Below are 16,148 nucleotides of genomic sequence, written 5' to 3'. Positions count from 1 at the left end.
TAGACACACACAAACACACTAACTCACTCAGGCTGGATCTAGACACATCAAAGAAGTGTTTCAGTTTAAAGCGTTGTAAATTTAAACAGGGAAAACAGATAGAGAAAAACAGGACTCCACATCGCCATCTGGTGGCACGAAGTTATATCGCATATACAACTCATATAAACAGAATAAAAAAATTCCTTCCTGTAGCACCTTAAAGACCAACTAAGTTAGTTCTTGGTATAAGCTTTCGTGCGCATGCACACTTCTTCAGATACACATATAAACAGCTTTTTCTTTACCAGTCTAGCTGAGTCCTCAATTCCTCACTTTTAACATGGGAATTACGGCCTGCCTCATAGGAATTATAGCCAATAAAAGGAAATCGTGTAGCAAGTCATGGGGAAGTCCTTGATGAGCCACTGTCAGGCTGTGTACACACCATGCATTTAAAGCACATGACTCTCTCCCCCAAGAATCCTGGGAATGTAAGTTGTGGAGGGTGCTGGGAACTGTAGTTCTGTGAAGGGTTCAGATCAGGTTGCACAGATCAGGGTTATTGGGGTGCCTGTGCTTTAAATGTATGGTGTGTACACACAGCCGACATTAGAATAAAGAATCCTGAACCCAAAAGCTCAGTTCCAGGCACCTGCCTCTGCTCCTTCAACAAGCTGGTGTTGTTCTGTGGTCTAGCCAAATGTGCAGCCTCAACTTGCCCTTCTAAGAGGCTCATGAAATTGGGGTAGGGAGTGCCCTTCATGCTACAGCAAGTCGGGAGATGGTTGCCTGGCCTAGCGAAGCGAAGGCAGTCATTGTTCTGCCTGTTTATTCAAATGCCTGGGGTGATGTGCCAGCCTCCAACCTGTGAGCCCTTCCTCAATATGCCACTTGAAGATTACAAGGGCCAGGAACCAGCCAAGAAGTTCCCTAGACACCTGTTCCAAAATCTTCCTCCACACCCAGTCTCATCCCCTGCCTTCCAAGAGAGGGCGAGAAACCAGCCAAGATGCTTGGCTGGATTTGCATCAATGTGAACGAAAGGGCTGTGGCTCAGGGGCAGAACAACTGTTGTGCATGCAGAAGGTGCTAGGTCCAATCCCTGGCATCTCCAGGTAGGGCTGGGAGACAATCCCACCTGAAATCTTGGAGATCTGCTACCAGTCATTGTCCAACATCTAGAGCTAGGCACACCCAACAGTCTAATTCAGCGTGAGGCACTTTAGTATTTTCCTGGCTGAAACCTAGGATCATGTAGTGAGACATTTAGTTCCATTGAGAAAGCAAAGGCTATGGAGACAGCTTCGATGTTTATGGTCTTAAAGGGGATTAAAAGCAAAAGTGATGAGGAAAGAGCAATCAACTGGTTAGCTGGGGTGAACAAGGCTTGAGGCTGACTTTAGGGAGACCTTGGACAGGGAAGTGAAACTGAGGAGGGCTATTTATGCCTTCTTCCCCATGGTGCAGGCACGGACAGTTCCCTAAACACTGAAGGCTGAAGTGGCAACACAACTTCCACTAGAAAGCCACTGCCAGTCTCTTTTTATTTCCTTGTCCTGTATTGGAAATTTCAATACAATTTCCATAATGCATTGCTAATCTTTGGCTAACGCTGGATTTAGGGCAGTGTGGACAACTCCACCGCACAGGATGCCAAGCTGAGGGGATGCAAAATAATTTTAAAAATGGAATTATTGTGAAAATAAGAAACGGGGGGGGGGCAAATTTTGTCCTCACTCAGGGTGCCGTATTACTAAAGTACACCACTGCTTTGGCCCCTGCCTTTTCCAACTGCTTACACCAGGAATCCAAGCCTGGAATTTTTCTTCTCTTTTTGCAAAGTATTTTAATCCCTCTCCCCCGCCCAAATCAGATGTAACTTTGGCCACATCCACACCACACCTATAAAGCACAACGACAGAGTTTGGATTTGATTTGATATCCCGCTTTATCACTCCCCTTCAGGAGTCTCAAAGCGGCTAACATTCTCCTTTCCCTTCCTCCCCAACAACAAACACTCTGTGAGGTGAGTGGGGCTGAGAGACTTCAAAGAAGTGTGACTAGCCCAAGGTCGCCCAGCAGCTGCATGTGGAGGAGTGGAGACGCAAACCTAGTTCGCCAGATTACGAGTCTACCGCTCTTAACCACTACACCGCACTGGCACTGATACCACTTTAAACAGCTACAGCTTCCCCCAAAGAATTCTGGAAAGGAACTGTAGTTTGTTAAGAGTCCTGAGAGCTGTTAGGAGACCCCTATTCCCCTCACAGAACTACAATTTCCAGTGTTCTCTGTAAAGAAGGATTGACTGTGAAACCACCCTGGGATTCACAAGTGGGATGAGGATTCTACTTGCGGGCCTTCCAAAGGCATATGCTTGGTCACATGAGGACAGGATGCTGAATAAATGGTTTTTTGATCGGATCCAGCAGGTCAACTCACTGAGGGATGCTGCTCCCGAGAAGGGCCATAGCTCAATGGCAGAGCATCTGCTTTGCATACAGAAAGTCCTAAGTTCAATCCCCGGGTTCTCCAGATAGGATTGGGGAATTTCCCCGAAACAACAAAGCACCACCGTCAGCCAGCGTAGACCAGACTGAGCCACGTGGACTAATGACTTGACACCATATAAAGCAGCTTTCTGGAAAACAAAACAACACATTAGCCCTCTTCATGAGTGTGCCATATGTGCAGCAAATGGGTGGGGGTGGGGTTCTGATGATCTGAGCCATGTCTCCAGATTTATTGCCATGCTCATTATTGTTATTGTTTGTTATTGTTGCTATTGATATTTTTTTTAACCACCTTCCACATACGGTATATATCTCAAAGAAAGGCACAAAACATAATTAAAACAACAACACTAAAAACAGAATATTTATACGCAGATGTATTGTTTATTTCATAAAACTTATATACTGCTTCATTGTAACCACCCTACAAAGTAGCTTACTAAAAAAGACAAAACAATAAAATCATCAATAAAAAACTTAACGATAATTAAAACCTTTCAAAAAGTTAAAATTGGAATAGACAAAAAAAAAAAAGTCTGGCATCGACTTTTTAAGCATCTGACTAGGCTTGTCTGAACAAAAATGTTTTTAGCCTGTGCCAAAAAGAGTGCACCCTCTGGAGGTTGATGAACTACAACTCTCAACAGCCCTAGGAAGCAAGGGATGATGGGAATTGTAGTTCAACAACACCTGATGGACCAAAGGTTCCCCACACCTGATCTATGCCATGGCCCTGGTCCTAATCACAACCCCCACCCTCGTGGCTGTTCTATGGGAAAGACATAGCAATCTGAGCATGTGGAGGGATCTCACCTCTGATCTCTGGTTTCATGTGTTGCTTGGTCAACAAGTCACAATATACCTTTAGGGGAGAAAAGAGGAGGTGGAAGCTCACAGTATGGTGACTTCTGCATTATTTTGGGAATGAGATTCCTGTTGTACAGTGGTTTTTTAAGCCAGTGGAGACAGTGGCTGTTGAAGGCAGGACCTGAGCAGAAGGGCACTCTCCCCTACTGTGGCTTCCAGCAACAGGTATTCAGAAGCTTTGCTGCCTCCAGTTGTGGAGGCAGAGCGTAGCCAACATGGCTAGTATAGGTACAGCGAGTGGCATATAGGTGTGATGCTCTTGGAGGGAAATTTAGTAGCAGGAAGAATTTAAAATAGACTTGGTCATCTGCATTTGTCCACAACAGGCTGCAAATAGCAACACACTTCTGAGGAAAAGATAAGGATCTTATCCTTGCAACAAGTTTAGTCTGAGACCCAAATGAGCCAAGAACCTACTGAACTTTAGACGCTGTATCTCCGATTTAAGGCATCAGAGCTTGTTTATCATCTGAAATGATAGCAATGACTTCTGCAAGCTTTAGAAGCAGACCCATGAAGATTCAGGTTCCTTCTGTGCTTCAGGTCAAATACAACAATTTCATAGCATATTTACAGAAACCCGAGTAGGAGCTCTGGGATAAGGAAGGGCATTGCCCGGAATGTTTCGTGCTCAATAAAGATAAGAGTATCAAGGGTTTATTCTGAGGATCAAAGGGAATCGACTGGCAATGGTTTGTTCCTGTTGACAGGGTGCAAAGTACTGGTAAGGAGGAGAAAAACAGCAAGTGAAAGCACTGGCAAGAAAGGCAGGGTATTGAGACTGGAGATCAAGGCTATAGGGGGTTCATAAAACAGCACTGCTGCATCAGCAAAAGCATTTTGAGAACTATAGGATCATGTGGACAGTGCAAAACAACCACCAACACTACCTTGCATGCATGAGCAGCACCAATTTCACAATAAACCTCCACCTAGAAGCACCCTTGGCTGCTGTTTCAATGCCAAACCAGGATATGAAAATTGTAACGAAACTGAACTCAGAATAGCAGTGGTGTTCATGGGGACAGATCCTGAGTAAGCCTGATCAGGGGCTGCAGGGGTGTGTCGCCTGCTGGCTCTGCATGCCCCAAAGGCGGACGCTTTCTTGCCATCTGCATTTTTAGGGAAATGTATGCAAAGTTATTTTCCTCTTTTGGAGCCTTCAGTCATAGGATTCAGAGAAGAGAAGTGAAGAGAAATGACGCAGAACTTCCACCCATGACAATATTAGCCCTTCCCTGAGTCTTAACAATACAGTGGTACCTCGGGTTACATACGCTTCAGGTTACAGACTCCGCTAACCCAGAAATAGAGCTTCAGGTTAAGAACTTTGCTTCAGGATGAGAACGGAAATCGTGCTCCGGTGGCGCAGTGGCAGCAGGAGGCCCCATTAGCTAAAGTGGTGCTTCAGGTTAAGAACAGCTTCAGGTTAAGTATGGACCTCCGGAACAAATTAAGTACTTAACCTGAGGTACCACTGTACAGTGATACCTCGGTTTTTGAAAGTCTCCATTGATGAATATTTTGGTTTCCGAATGCCATAAACCTGCAAGTAAATGCTTCCATTTTCGAACACGCCTTGGGAGTCGAACATGCCACGTGACTTCCGCTGAGTGCAAGATCCTGAGGCCTGGCTGTCGGCTATTGAGTTTTTGGTTTTTGAATGTTTCAGAACTCGAACGGTCTTTCAGAATGGATTACGTTCGAAAACCGAGGTACCACTGTACTGTGATATAAGCTGACTCATGGCTGCAAGTGGGCACAAATGAAGCTGGCATTTATACTGAAAGCTCGTGAAGAAAACTACCCAGTCATAGAGCATTTTTATTTTTTACTTTTATAAACACAGCAAGCCGTTAAAAGAAAAAAACGTCAAAAATATTGTAAAGTTGCCTAGTTTCATAGCTTTAGTACAGAATTCTTATAATTCCACAGCCTTTGACCCTACCCTCCAGGAGTGAGCTTTCTATTATCAGGATTTTTTTTCTGCATCCTGCAGTAACACAAACAGGAACCTGCCCCATGGCAGCTGGAGAAAGCAACCCATCTATTCTTAGCAAGAAGATGAACTCCTGGACAGCTTGTCAAAAACCTTCCATTCCCCTAACCCTTACTATTGAGCCTCCTTGCTCATTAAGGTCTTCAGCAGAGGTTCCCATAGGTGTTCCACCAACCTAGCAACACAGGAAACTGCCTTATACATACTCAGACCATTGGTCCACCAGGCTCAGTATTTTCTACAGCCCCTTTCATCAGTCTGGTTTGCTCCAGAGGTTGTGGACTCCAGTGCCCAGCATCCGCAGCCAGCAGGGCCAATGGACGGGAATCAGGACTGGTGCGGCCATTAGGTTGGGTGAGGCTGCTGCCTCCGGCAGCAGAAGCCCCAAAGGTAGTGCCTCCACAGATGCCCCACCCCTAGCATTAATGCCAATCTCAGGTGAGATATTGCAATAATTGCATGAGATCTTGCCGTTATTGCCCAAAACCGGCGCTGGCAGCAGGTCAGAGCAGCACTTCCTGTTTTGCTTCAAGTGACAAAATGGGATGCACCACACCTTGGTCAGGAATGATGGGGATTGTAGTCCAAAGCAGCTGGAAGTTGCCACCTTGGCTCTCCTCAGTGTACGTGCTTTGCCACTGAGCTACAGTTCTTCTCACACCTGACCTATGGTTGGCTGGAACCATTGAGAGGGTCTTTATTTCTCTTGGGAAGATATTCTCTGGGATATCTTCCCAATGGAGGCCCACCTTGCTCCCTTCTTTGGTAGTCTTCTGCTGATGCCTGAAGCTGGTGCAGCAAAAGGGAATCAAATGAAAGAAACAGCTCTGCTCTGGCTGATGAAAGTGACAGGACTTTGAATGCAGCCCATCAACCCACCGCTTTGCCCCACTGCTCTCAGGTTGGGCTCTGGAGTTTAACCTGTGGCAGCTTTGACTACCTCTTGTGTTTTTAAACTCCTGGATTTCTGATCTGCCTCTTGGTTTCATTTGTTGTTTTGTCGCTGTGTCTTAGGGTGGCCTTTGTTATGTAATGCAAAACTGCTTTGGATATTTCAATAGAAAAATGGTATATAAGTATTTTAAAATAAACAAATAAGTATTGCACCTGGCTGGTGCACATTTTGCATGGCCCTCCATGTCTTTTCTATGCCCCAGCTCAAGATCCAGAGGCTTTCATCTAAGGTGGACCTGGTCTCCCTTCTCCTTTGCCGTCTCTCCAAGACAGCAATGTAACTGATCTTAGAATCATGGAATTGGAAGGGACCATGAGGATCATCTAGTCCAGCCCCCAGCAATACAGGAATCTTTTACCCAATATGGGCTTAAACCACGACCCTGAGATTAAGTGTCTCGCAATCTGCCAACTGAGCTACCCCAGCTTGTTTGGCTTCTGCATATCTGAAGGTAACTGTGGCACCAGGACAAGAGGGAGAGATGCACATTTGTGCCTGGTTTATTATTATTATGCCAGATCCTGTTATTCATTTAATCGACAGTGTGGCTCATAAGAGCGAGCTGCAAGCAAGTACCAGCAAAGTATTATGAAATTCCAGGAGGGGCAGGGGGAGATTCATAACTAAGCTTTGAATGCCAACAGAATGTTATGAATGTGCTGTCAAAACATGCAACCCACTTTTATCACTGCTTGGAAGACTCTGCTGGATAATTTTAACTTTTATGGGGTTACACAGCAGATTTTTTTATATATATATTGTGAGCATTTCAATCACCAGAGTCAAGTCACTTTTTAAAAAAAAATATGTAAAACTATAGCTATTTTTGTAACCCTATCTAAGTTTTGGGAATAGGATAGTTTCTAAATATGAATGAAGGCTTATTATATTAGCATCATTCATGTTGGGACCAAAAGATCAGCCACTCCCCTTCCGTTAGGAAATAGTTCTGGGGACCCAGATCAGGAAGCAATATGGGAGGCAAAATGCCTACGCTATCTGTTTCTACAAAAATAGTTGAAACACCTTCAAACTTTTCATCAATGGCATCTGACACCATAACGGTGTCATTTACCCATCAACTTCCCCTCTCTGTTTGAGACGATGTAGTGAAATTGGGACTGTATTCCAAATATGGTGGATCTGCAATAAGATACGGACATTTCAGATGAAAGTCTTTAATGAAATGTCTCATTATACAACAAAAAAATCCAATGTACACCTCAGTTGGCTTTACTATTTTCCATAATGACCAAAAGGATTTACAATTCAAATAATTTTTGTATGTTTCTTCTTTTGCCTACTCAGAGAGCCAGTGTAGTGTAGTGGTTAAGAGCGGTAGTCTCGTAATCTGGGGAACCGGGTTCGCTTCCCCGCTCCTCCACATGCAGCTGCTGGGTGACCTTGGGCTAGTCACACTTCTTTGAAGTCTCTCAGCCCCTCTCACCTCACAGAGTGTTTGTTGTTGGGGAGGAAGGGAAAGGAGAATGTTAGCCGCTTTGAGACTCCTGAAGGGGAGTGATAAAGCGGGATATCAAATCCAAACTCTTCTTCTTCTTCTTCTTACACAGCAACTGGTAATGCCAAACTGGAAAAACCTGGAAAAGCTATTATTTTCCCTATAGACAGTGGCATTAATGGGAAAGCTCATTCAATGTGCGAGAGCTTTGAATGTCAATCAGGACTGTGATGGCTTTATGAAAATATGGCACCTTTTTACAACCGTTTCAACTGGCCACACCACAGCTTCACATCCTTCACATTCACATGATCAATTGGGGTGCAATGCATTTCCATGGATGATGGTGTCTGCTGCTCATTTTGAAGGCAGGAGTTGGGGGTTTGCTGTTATGATTCCTTTCGTTCTTTTTACTACTTTGTTTGCCACAGCATATTGAAACTCAATGAAAAACATATTTAAAAGAGAGAGCGCATTTCCTTATTCTGTTATCAGGAGAAAGGCCAATAAAAAAAGATAAACATTACCAGGGTGCCTGGAATATGCCAGCACACTGTCTGTATTTCCAGCAGCCCTCACAAGGTGACAGACCTTATAAAATACTTTCACAACAGCGGGGAGGGTAAATTTAGGTGTCCAATAACTCACTGATTGGGTATCCATGTGTGCTATTATGAGAAGATGCTAGAGCAACCTTCCCGACTTCCCAGATGTTTTTGACTACAACTCTCATTAGCCCCAATCAGCATGGTCAATGGTCAGGGATGATGGAAGCTGTACTTCAACAAAATCTGGAGGGCCACATGTTCCCATCCCTGTGACAGAACAGTAGTCTTCCATTTTTCAGAAGGCTCCACCTTTAATCCCAACTTTAACGTGGGATGTGTATTTTTTTAACTATTTCTTCTCTCTCCTTCCTCATACAGCTGATCTATGACACCGTGAAAATACTTACTTCTGTCATTATGAAGACACCCCCACCCCAAAAAACTTTTTCCCCCCAATAAATGATCACAGTCCCACACATATGACCCATTTTAGGATTGCTTGCAAGCCGGTTATAAGTCACTCACACAACCCACCAGTCGAAATGCCAGTCACAGTGCTAAAGCATGAAAACGGAACCAGGAAGTCCTGAAATCCCACAATTGAGCAATGATGGATGCAAGTCTAGTCCGCCGGCAGACCACCTCTCAGCTCAGGTGACCAGTCTAGAGATCAAGGCATGATAAACCAATGACTCAAACCATTGCGTGCAATGCTTGCTCCTTGGAGACTCTCTGCCCAGGTGACCTCACTGACCTTGTGAAACTTTTCCAAATTTAGTTAACAGACGTGGGTGTGTGGTTGTGCAATTCCCCTTTTTAAATAAAGTAGCAATGATGTTGAACATACAGTGAGATGTATAACTGCAAAAAGCAAGAGCATTACTGGGTCCTTTTATATGTGTGGTGTTTTTTAAAAAAATAATAATAAAACAATACCCTAGATGACACTTTGCTAGAGAGCAGGGGTAGTGCAATTGGTTCCCCCACACTGGGCACTGAGCTGGGGGGGGGGCATTGCAACTATTATTATTAAATTTGTATGTTGCCCTATCCCCATAGATCTTAGGGCAGTTCACAACATAAAAATACAATATAAAAACCACACAAAATAGATGATTAAAAACAGAGACAAAGACAACCCAACAATTTCCCAATAATAATGATGTATTGCACATACAGAATGGAAGTGGGGGGGGGGGCACTGACTTTTGGCCTTGCATGAGGTGTCACTGAACCTTGAAAGACCAAAGTCCACCCCTGTGAAGAAGGCTCACACCGGGCTGCAGCATGGATTTGTGGGGTGAGAAAGGGCAACCTTAGGGCCAAGATTAAAGTCTAGCTGTCCCCCAAATCTCTAGTTCATGCCACAAGCTTAGCCACCAAAACAATGTTGCACTGTTTTTGTCTACAACCTGGAAACATGGGGAAACTCTTTTTTAAAAAGAAAACAATGCTAGTTTGTCACTGGTAGCATTTATTCCACCGCTTCATAAGGTACAAAAATCTGCGCTGCTTCATGAAAGGCAAAGCTACTGCCGTTGTTATTTGTGCGTGGAATTGCCTCCTCATGCTGTGGTCATGCATGTCTGCAAAGCACAGGGGCTCTTGCTCATGCCTTGCTGTATCCTCTGAGGCGGCCAACTCGAGACATGACAAAGTCAGCTTCAGGCCCTTGCAGATGGCTGGGCTCACACTGGCTACCTTGCCAAAGAGACCATGCATGGGTGTGGCACACATCCTGTGGTTAAGTCAATTCATGTCTCCTTTTGCCAGGTGAGAACAGCTGGCAGCCTGGAGCTGTAGGGAATGAGGTTAGTGAGCATCCTAGGTATCTGTTCCGCAAACAGAATTGCAGCTGGTTGGCCTCCTCTCCTCAATAAATATTTGTGAATCCTGTGCGTATTGTATACAAAAGATGGGGCCGAGAGACTGGTGCTTTGCTCCTTGCAATCACCAGGGCCATACCACAACCTGCTGGGCGATGCAGTAACCTTAAATGCCCCAGTGAAGTGGAAAGCAAGGCAACTGTGGCTTCTCATTCTGTCCGGCTCCTTTTATGCAACCCATCCTTGATGCTTTTAAGGCAGCTTTCCACCCCAAAGAGGAACCCCCTCATTTCGGTGTGCAGAAATAGAGTGGGGTGGCAGCTCTTTGCTTATCTTGTCAAGTCCCAGAAATTAGAACTTGGCAATGTCAGCTAAAAGGTATAGAAGGAAACTGAAGAAGACCTATAGCATGGCACTATATGCTATGGAGAACCTGTGAAAGATCTAGGCAGCCTGGACTGACTACCCAGAAGAGGACTGGTCTTCTGGATAGTTCAGCTGGTTAGAGCATGGTGATGATAATACCAAAGTTCCCTCCCCATATGGTTCAGTCCCCATGTGGGATTGCTGCATATTCCTGAATTGCAGAGGGTTGGACTAGATGATCCTCAGTGTCCTTTCCAACTCTTCAATTTTATGATTCATTTCCCAGGTCTGGCTATGTATCAAATCTGTTTTTGGTTTTTTTTAATATATCCAAAGCTCTAGGATGGAGGCCTTACAAACAGCCCCAAATAAGATGGATTGTACTGTAACTCAATGATTTGCATTTTTAGGGTGAAACTACCTAAAGTTCTATGAGTATATTTTTTTAAGAAAAAGACTTCTGCCATTGATCACTGTGGCAGCAAGGAGGAAATGGAGGACAGTGGCTGATCACCTAAATGTAACCATTCAGTTCATTCTATTTTTAATTACCAGTCTGGCTTATCCTGTTACTAAAAATGGAATGCCATCCTCTTCTAGGGGAGGCAAATTTGGATGGTTATTTCCATACTTTGCAGTTTCTGAACTCACAAGACTTGCTTGCAGGGACTTGCAACCACATGTTGCCTAATAATTAACAACAAGCAGCTTATGGTTCTATTGACATTTATAGGTTGATCTGCCAGGTATGCTATCTCTGAAACACCTATCTAAATAGCTATGATCAATGCAATATGTGATGAAGCCTTGAGGTCAGATATCAGTGTCTGAGCCTTGCTCACACAAATTGTTTGTTGAAGCATTTATATGCCGCCCTGGATCCTGGAAGCAAAAGGCTCTTGCTAGATTGCTTTCAACATTCTGCCCTGCCCTGGGAAGATGATCAAAGCCTTTTCTTGCTCTGTTACATCCTTTCCCAGCAGCTGTAGAACTTAAGTGACATGCTGTCAGTAGTCAAAGAATATTCAAAGCGGGAAATTATCTGTCCTGAGATCTACAAAGGAAGTCAATAATCAAAGAAGGAATATTGAAAACTACTTTAAACAAATAAAAAACCCCACCATGTTGGAAGCAACATCTCACATCTCTGTCCCATCCTCACCCCCATCCTTATTGTTTCACTCTGTCAAATTAACACACCGGTATCTTTGATATACAGTTTGTCTCCAGATCTAGCCAAAAATCAATCCAGTGCAAAATGCAGAATTCATGTGACATGGAGCAATTTGCTCAGTATCACTCCCACCCCCACCCCCTGGGGAACCTCCAGAAAGGGATTGTTTATTTATGCCAATTCACATTTTCATAGCCCCAATCCTCACCAGTTCAATGGGGCTTGCTCCCAGTCCCAGATAAGGAGTCATAGGGTGCAGAGTAAGTTACATGATCCATGTTTGGAGAGGAATATTTTGGGGCCATAACAAGATACTGAGCCAACTAACGGAACTGAATAGGCATGATGCACTGGTAAAAGATGGAGATTCTCCCATGCGCACCATCCAAGAGGAAAGAGGTGATTTATTTGAAAGCTTATGAAATCTCTTGTTACCTTACTTCCCAGCAAAGAACTGGAGGCAAAGGCTGTTCTCACACATGAGATATACAGGTACATGGAGCACAACTCTGGGTTTGTGCAGTCTTCCAGTCACAGAGTCACAGACTTGTAGAGTTGGAAGGGACCACAAAGGTCATCTAGTCCAACCGGATGGATTCCATGAATCTTTCACCCAATGTGGGACTTGAACCCACAACCCAGAGAGAAAGAGTCTCATGCTGTACCACCTGACCTATCCCTTCCAGGCTGATCTTGTCTTGTACACCACCGTGATGCAAGTGTAAAAGGTCGTGATTTTGAATGAATAAACAAATTAATTAATTAGAGACACTCCTGCAGATATTTGGGTCCCAAGCCTTCAAAATGGCTCAGAAGTGAGTAGGGGTCAATGCGGCGAAGCAACAAATATCTAGGACAGGGACGCACTGACACAATACAAAATTCAGTGCAGTATAAAAGAAAGATGTAAGGGCTTGTATTCAACTCTTATACAGCTGAAAGTCATTCTCTCTAATCCTAGAAGGATATGGAGAACTAGATGTGATTAAGAACTTAAGAAAAGCCCTTCTGGATCAGACAAAAAGCCCATTCTAGCCCAGCCCCCTGTTCTCACCACCACCAACCACATCCCTCAAGTTTCCCTTCTGGTGGGATAAAACTCACTCTGCAGGTTCAGTAGCAGCTTCTGATAGCTCGGTTGGCTAGTGCGTGGTGCTGATAATGCCAAGGTTGCAGGTTCAATCCCTGTATGGGTGTCAGGCTTCAGAGAATCTGATCCCTCCCATGGTGGGCACCCAAGGCATAGCTAAAGCAAGTCTTTTATTCAATATTCACAGAGAGAGAGGTAGAAATGCCATCTGTCTTGGATAATGGCATTGCTCCGAGTAAAGTCCCACCCCCTCTGTCTCTCCTGTTATACGTCATCCCTATTTCAGCTGACCTGTGCTTTCTGCCTCTGAGCTTTCTGCTCTCCTACTCTCAATGCCCGCCGGGTCCTGGCAGAGGGGGCTGGGGTCAGGAATGCTTTCTAAAGACACTGAATCTGTCTGCTGTGTCTCCCCTGGTGCTTTTTCTTCCTCCTGCTCCTCTCCTAATATTTCCCAGCTTCTCCCCTCTGTAGCCTTTGAACTATGACCTTCTGCAAACCACTGTTGTAAATCTAGACTGTCCTCCTCTTCTTGGGAAGGTTCAGGAGGAGGGGGGTGGTCTCCACTGTTCCTCATCAGTCCATTCCCTGACAATGGGGCAGCTGCATATTCATGCATTGCAGGGGGTTGGACAAGGTGATCCTCAGGGTCCCTTCCAACCCTACAATTCTATGATCCTATGATTCTTTAGTGTTCTGAAGCAGGCAGATGGGAGTGATGGCCTGTCTGAAGAATAGCAGAACCATAGAGTTTTACGGCTGGAGGGCACCACAGAGGTCCAGTAGCTCAGTCATCCCAGACAGATAGCCATCGAGCTTTCGCTTAGATATCTCCAGGGAAGGAGAACCTACCCAACCAGAAGCTGTCTCAGCATCCACCCATGGCCTTGAGCTAACTAACATGATGCTCTCCAGACGTTGCTGAACTCCAGCTCCCATCAGCCCTGGCTCTTGGCCCTGCTGGCTGGAGCTGAGGGGAGCTGGAATACCAAAAGCACCCAGAGGGCACCATGTTGTCTACCTCTGGCCTAGAAACTCACAGCATGGTTTTTGTTTTATTGTGACGCGGTGAAGTTTGCACTTCATTACAAGGATCAAAGGTCCCCCCCCCACTGCCTCCAGTTGGGGTTACATAAAGTGAAACCTGAAGAAATATATTGAGCCTACCAAAGCTATATACAAATCATGGTTCACAGCAAAAACAAAGCAGGCTTGCAGAATGCGGCTCACCTTGACTCAGCCATTCCTGGCATGCCAGCACGAAGTAAAGTTCAGATAAGCGTATTTGTGATTAAACGAACGCATGTAACATTTTGTGAGCGTACTGAATGACACAAAGGGAGGTCAGCATCAGCTGACTGGGCAGCTGGCATTTAGCTCCCTCGCCATCTGAGCAGCTGGCACTAACTTTTACTTAGCAGTTATTTGAGGCAGCTGTGTGCTTTTCATACACAAGCTTGGAATTTGACTCTGGGCAGTTGTCCATTACCTCTCTGCCCCCATCCCTGAGTGGCCTACTTTTACACTCCTCTACCTGAAGAGCTGTTGGAGAGTAGTCCTCTATTTGAAGGACTGTGCAGTCCAAGTCTCTGTTGGGGCGGCGGCAGGGATTTGAAATGACCTATTAACACTTTGCACCTAAGTAGCTAACTGAGCAGGCCCATAGATCATCTGGTAACACTCTTTCCTGTTATGCTGGTTTGTTTATCTAATTAAGTTGTAGAAATCATATCTAAACTTGCATCTACCCAATTAGCTAATTAATCATAGAATCATAAAATTGTAGAGTTGGAAGGGTCATTTTGTCTAACTGCCTGCAATGAAGGAATCTTTTTGCCCAATGTGGGACTCAAACCCATGACCCTAAGATTAAGAGTCTCCCGCTCTACCAACTGAGCTATCCCAGATTGTGTTATATCAATTAGCATCTGCAAGTTGTATGCATATATTGCTCTCTTTTGCCCACTGTTTTGCTTGTGCATTTTCTATCTTTTTTGGCAAAGTGTAAGAGATCACTCCTGCCCCACTGGTTTCCAGACAAGCCCCCCCCCATATGGTCAGCTGACTGTTTTCAATAGACCACACATCCAAAACAAACATACGCACTGACCTCTCCATTTCTCTGTCATCCGTAAACACGTGCAAGGAAGGAGAAAGAGCACACTGACTGACCCCTCCCTGATCTCTCCATTTCTCTGTCATCCAGACACGTGTAGCAACACCAAACAGAAAAGAAAAGGCACAAATACCTAAGATTAATGCAGGATCTAGTATTCAAAAGGCATATATCTCATCAAAAGTAGATGATTCACCTTCCTGTCATTTGCCCAGGGCAACTGAAGGCTACTCTCTCACACACAAACTTGTTTCTCTGTCTGGAAATTCTCTTCCTGAGTCAAGCACAATAATGAGTGGGATTATCAAAAGGGATACAGATGCCACTCTGTTTCACATTATGGCACAATCCTATACATGCCTACTCAGAAGTAAGTCTCATTAAGTTCAGCAGCAGCAGGGGTTATTCCCAAGCAGGTGGGTACTGTATTGGATTGCAGCCTTTCCCCTCTCTCTTTGAGCCTCACATCAAATTGTGAGGTTTTGAAAATTACAAGGACCAGGCATGTTTCCTTCAGCAAGGCTGGTAAGATAAAGTGCTTGCTTAAGTCTATATTTTAAACTATTACTGATGACACTCTAGTGTCTAGACATACTGGCTGAAGTTCTGGCTGGTGTAGTTGCATATCTCAAAGTCTGAGATTGTGGTGTGAAAGCAGGCAGGCGGTAGCAGAAAGGATTGCAGTGCCCATTTTAAAGTTGAAAGAAATGATGAGGAAAAAAAGGGGGGGTAAAAGTGGCATGACTATGTTTGCATTGAGGAATCTGTGGCAGAGCCAAATATCTTTGCCATATTCCACCTAGGTCTCCAGTGCTAAACCAGGCTCCCAATGAACTATGAGATAAACGGCATAGAACAGGTAAGTTCACTTACCTCTTCCAGAGATGGTCGTTCTGTGTATCTCACTGTGTCAGAAGCTCCCAAGATAGCAGCCCTGCGAGCATCCTACTAACTTCGCCACCAGCCCAGAAGTGCCTCCGATATCAGTGCTGACTTGGGCTAATATCATGTCTGAAATCACCCAAATTGGGTGAGATCTCACCCAAAATTGTAGGGTGTGTGGAGAAGCGGCAGCAGCAGCAGGTCAAGAAAAGGCAGCACATCCCATTTCACCTCAAGTATCAAAACAGTATCCTTATGAGCCTGCATCCTCATAAGTTTTTCCCACTGAGCTCAACATGTTCAGCAGTGCATCTCCAAAATACAATGGGAGATAAAGGCTGCTGAAAACAAGAGCACAAAGTGCATATTTTGCT

The 16,148-nt window shown here is 44.7% G+C and overlaps 1 long non-coding RNA gene across 1 annotated transcript; it reads right to left on the bottom strand.

The window, feature by feature from the left end:
* Positions 1-2,169: 2,169 nt before the first annotated feature.
* Positions 2,170-16,016, bottom strand: LOC308587355. The gene is made up of 3 exons (XR_014008329.1): positions 15,766-16,016; positions 14,887-14,971; positions 2,170-2,623 (listed from the first exon to the last, which is right to left on the bottom strand). It is a non-coding gene; the product is annotated as an uncharacterized lncRNA (long non-coding RNA).
* Between the last annotated feature and the right edge of the window lie 132 nt (positions 16,017-16,148).

Source organism: Podarcis bocagei (assembly GCF_964188305.1).
Source record: "Podarcis bocagei genome assembly, chromosome: 5".
Taxonomy (NCBI): Eukaryota; Metazoa; Chordata; class Lepidosauria; order Squamata; family Lacertidae; genus Podarcis; species Podarcis bocagei.
Note: the sequence above shows the minus strand (reverse complement) of the source record. Positions and strands in the feature narration are given on the sequence as shown.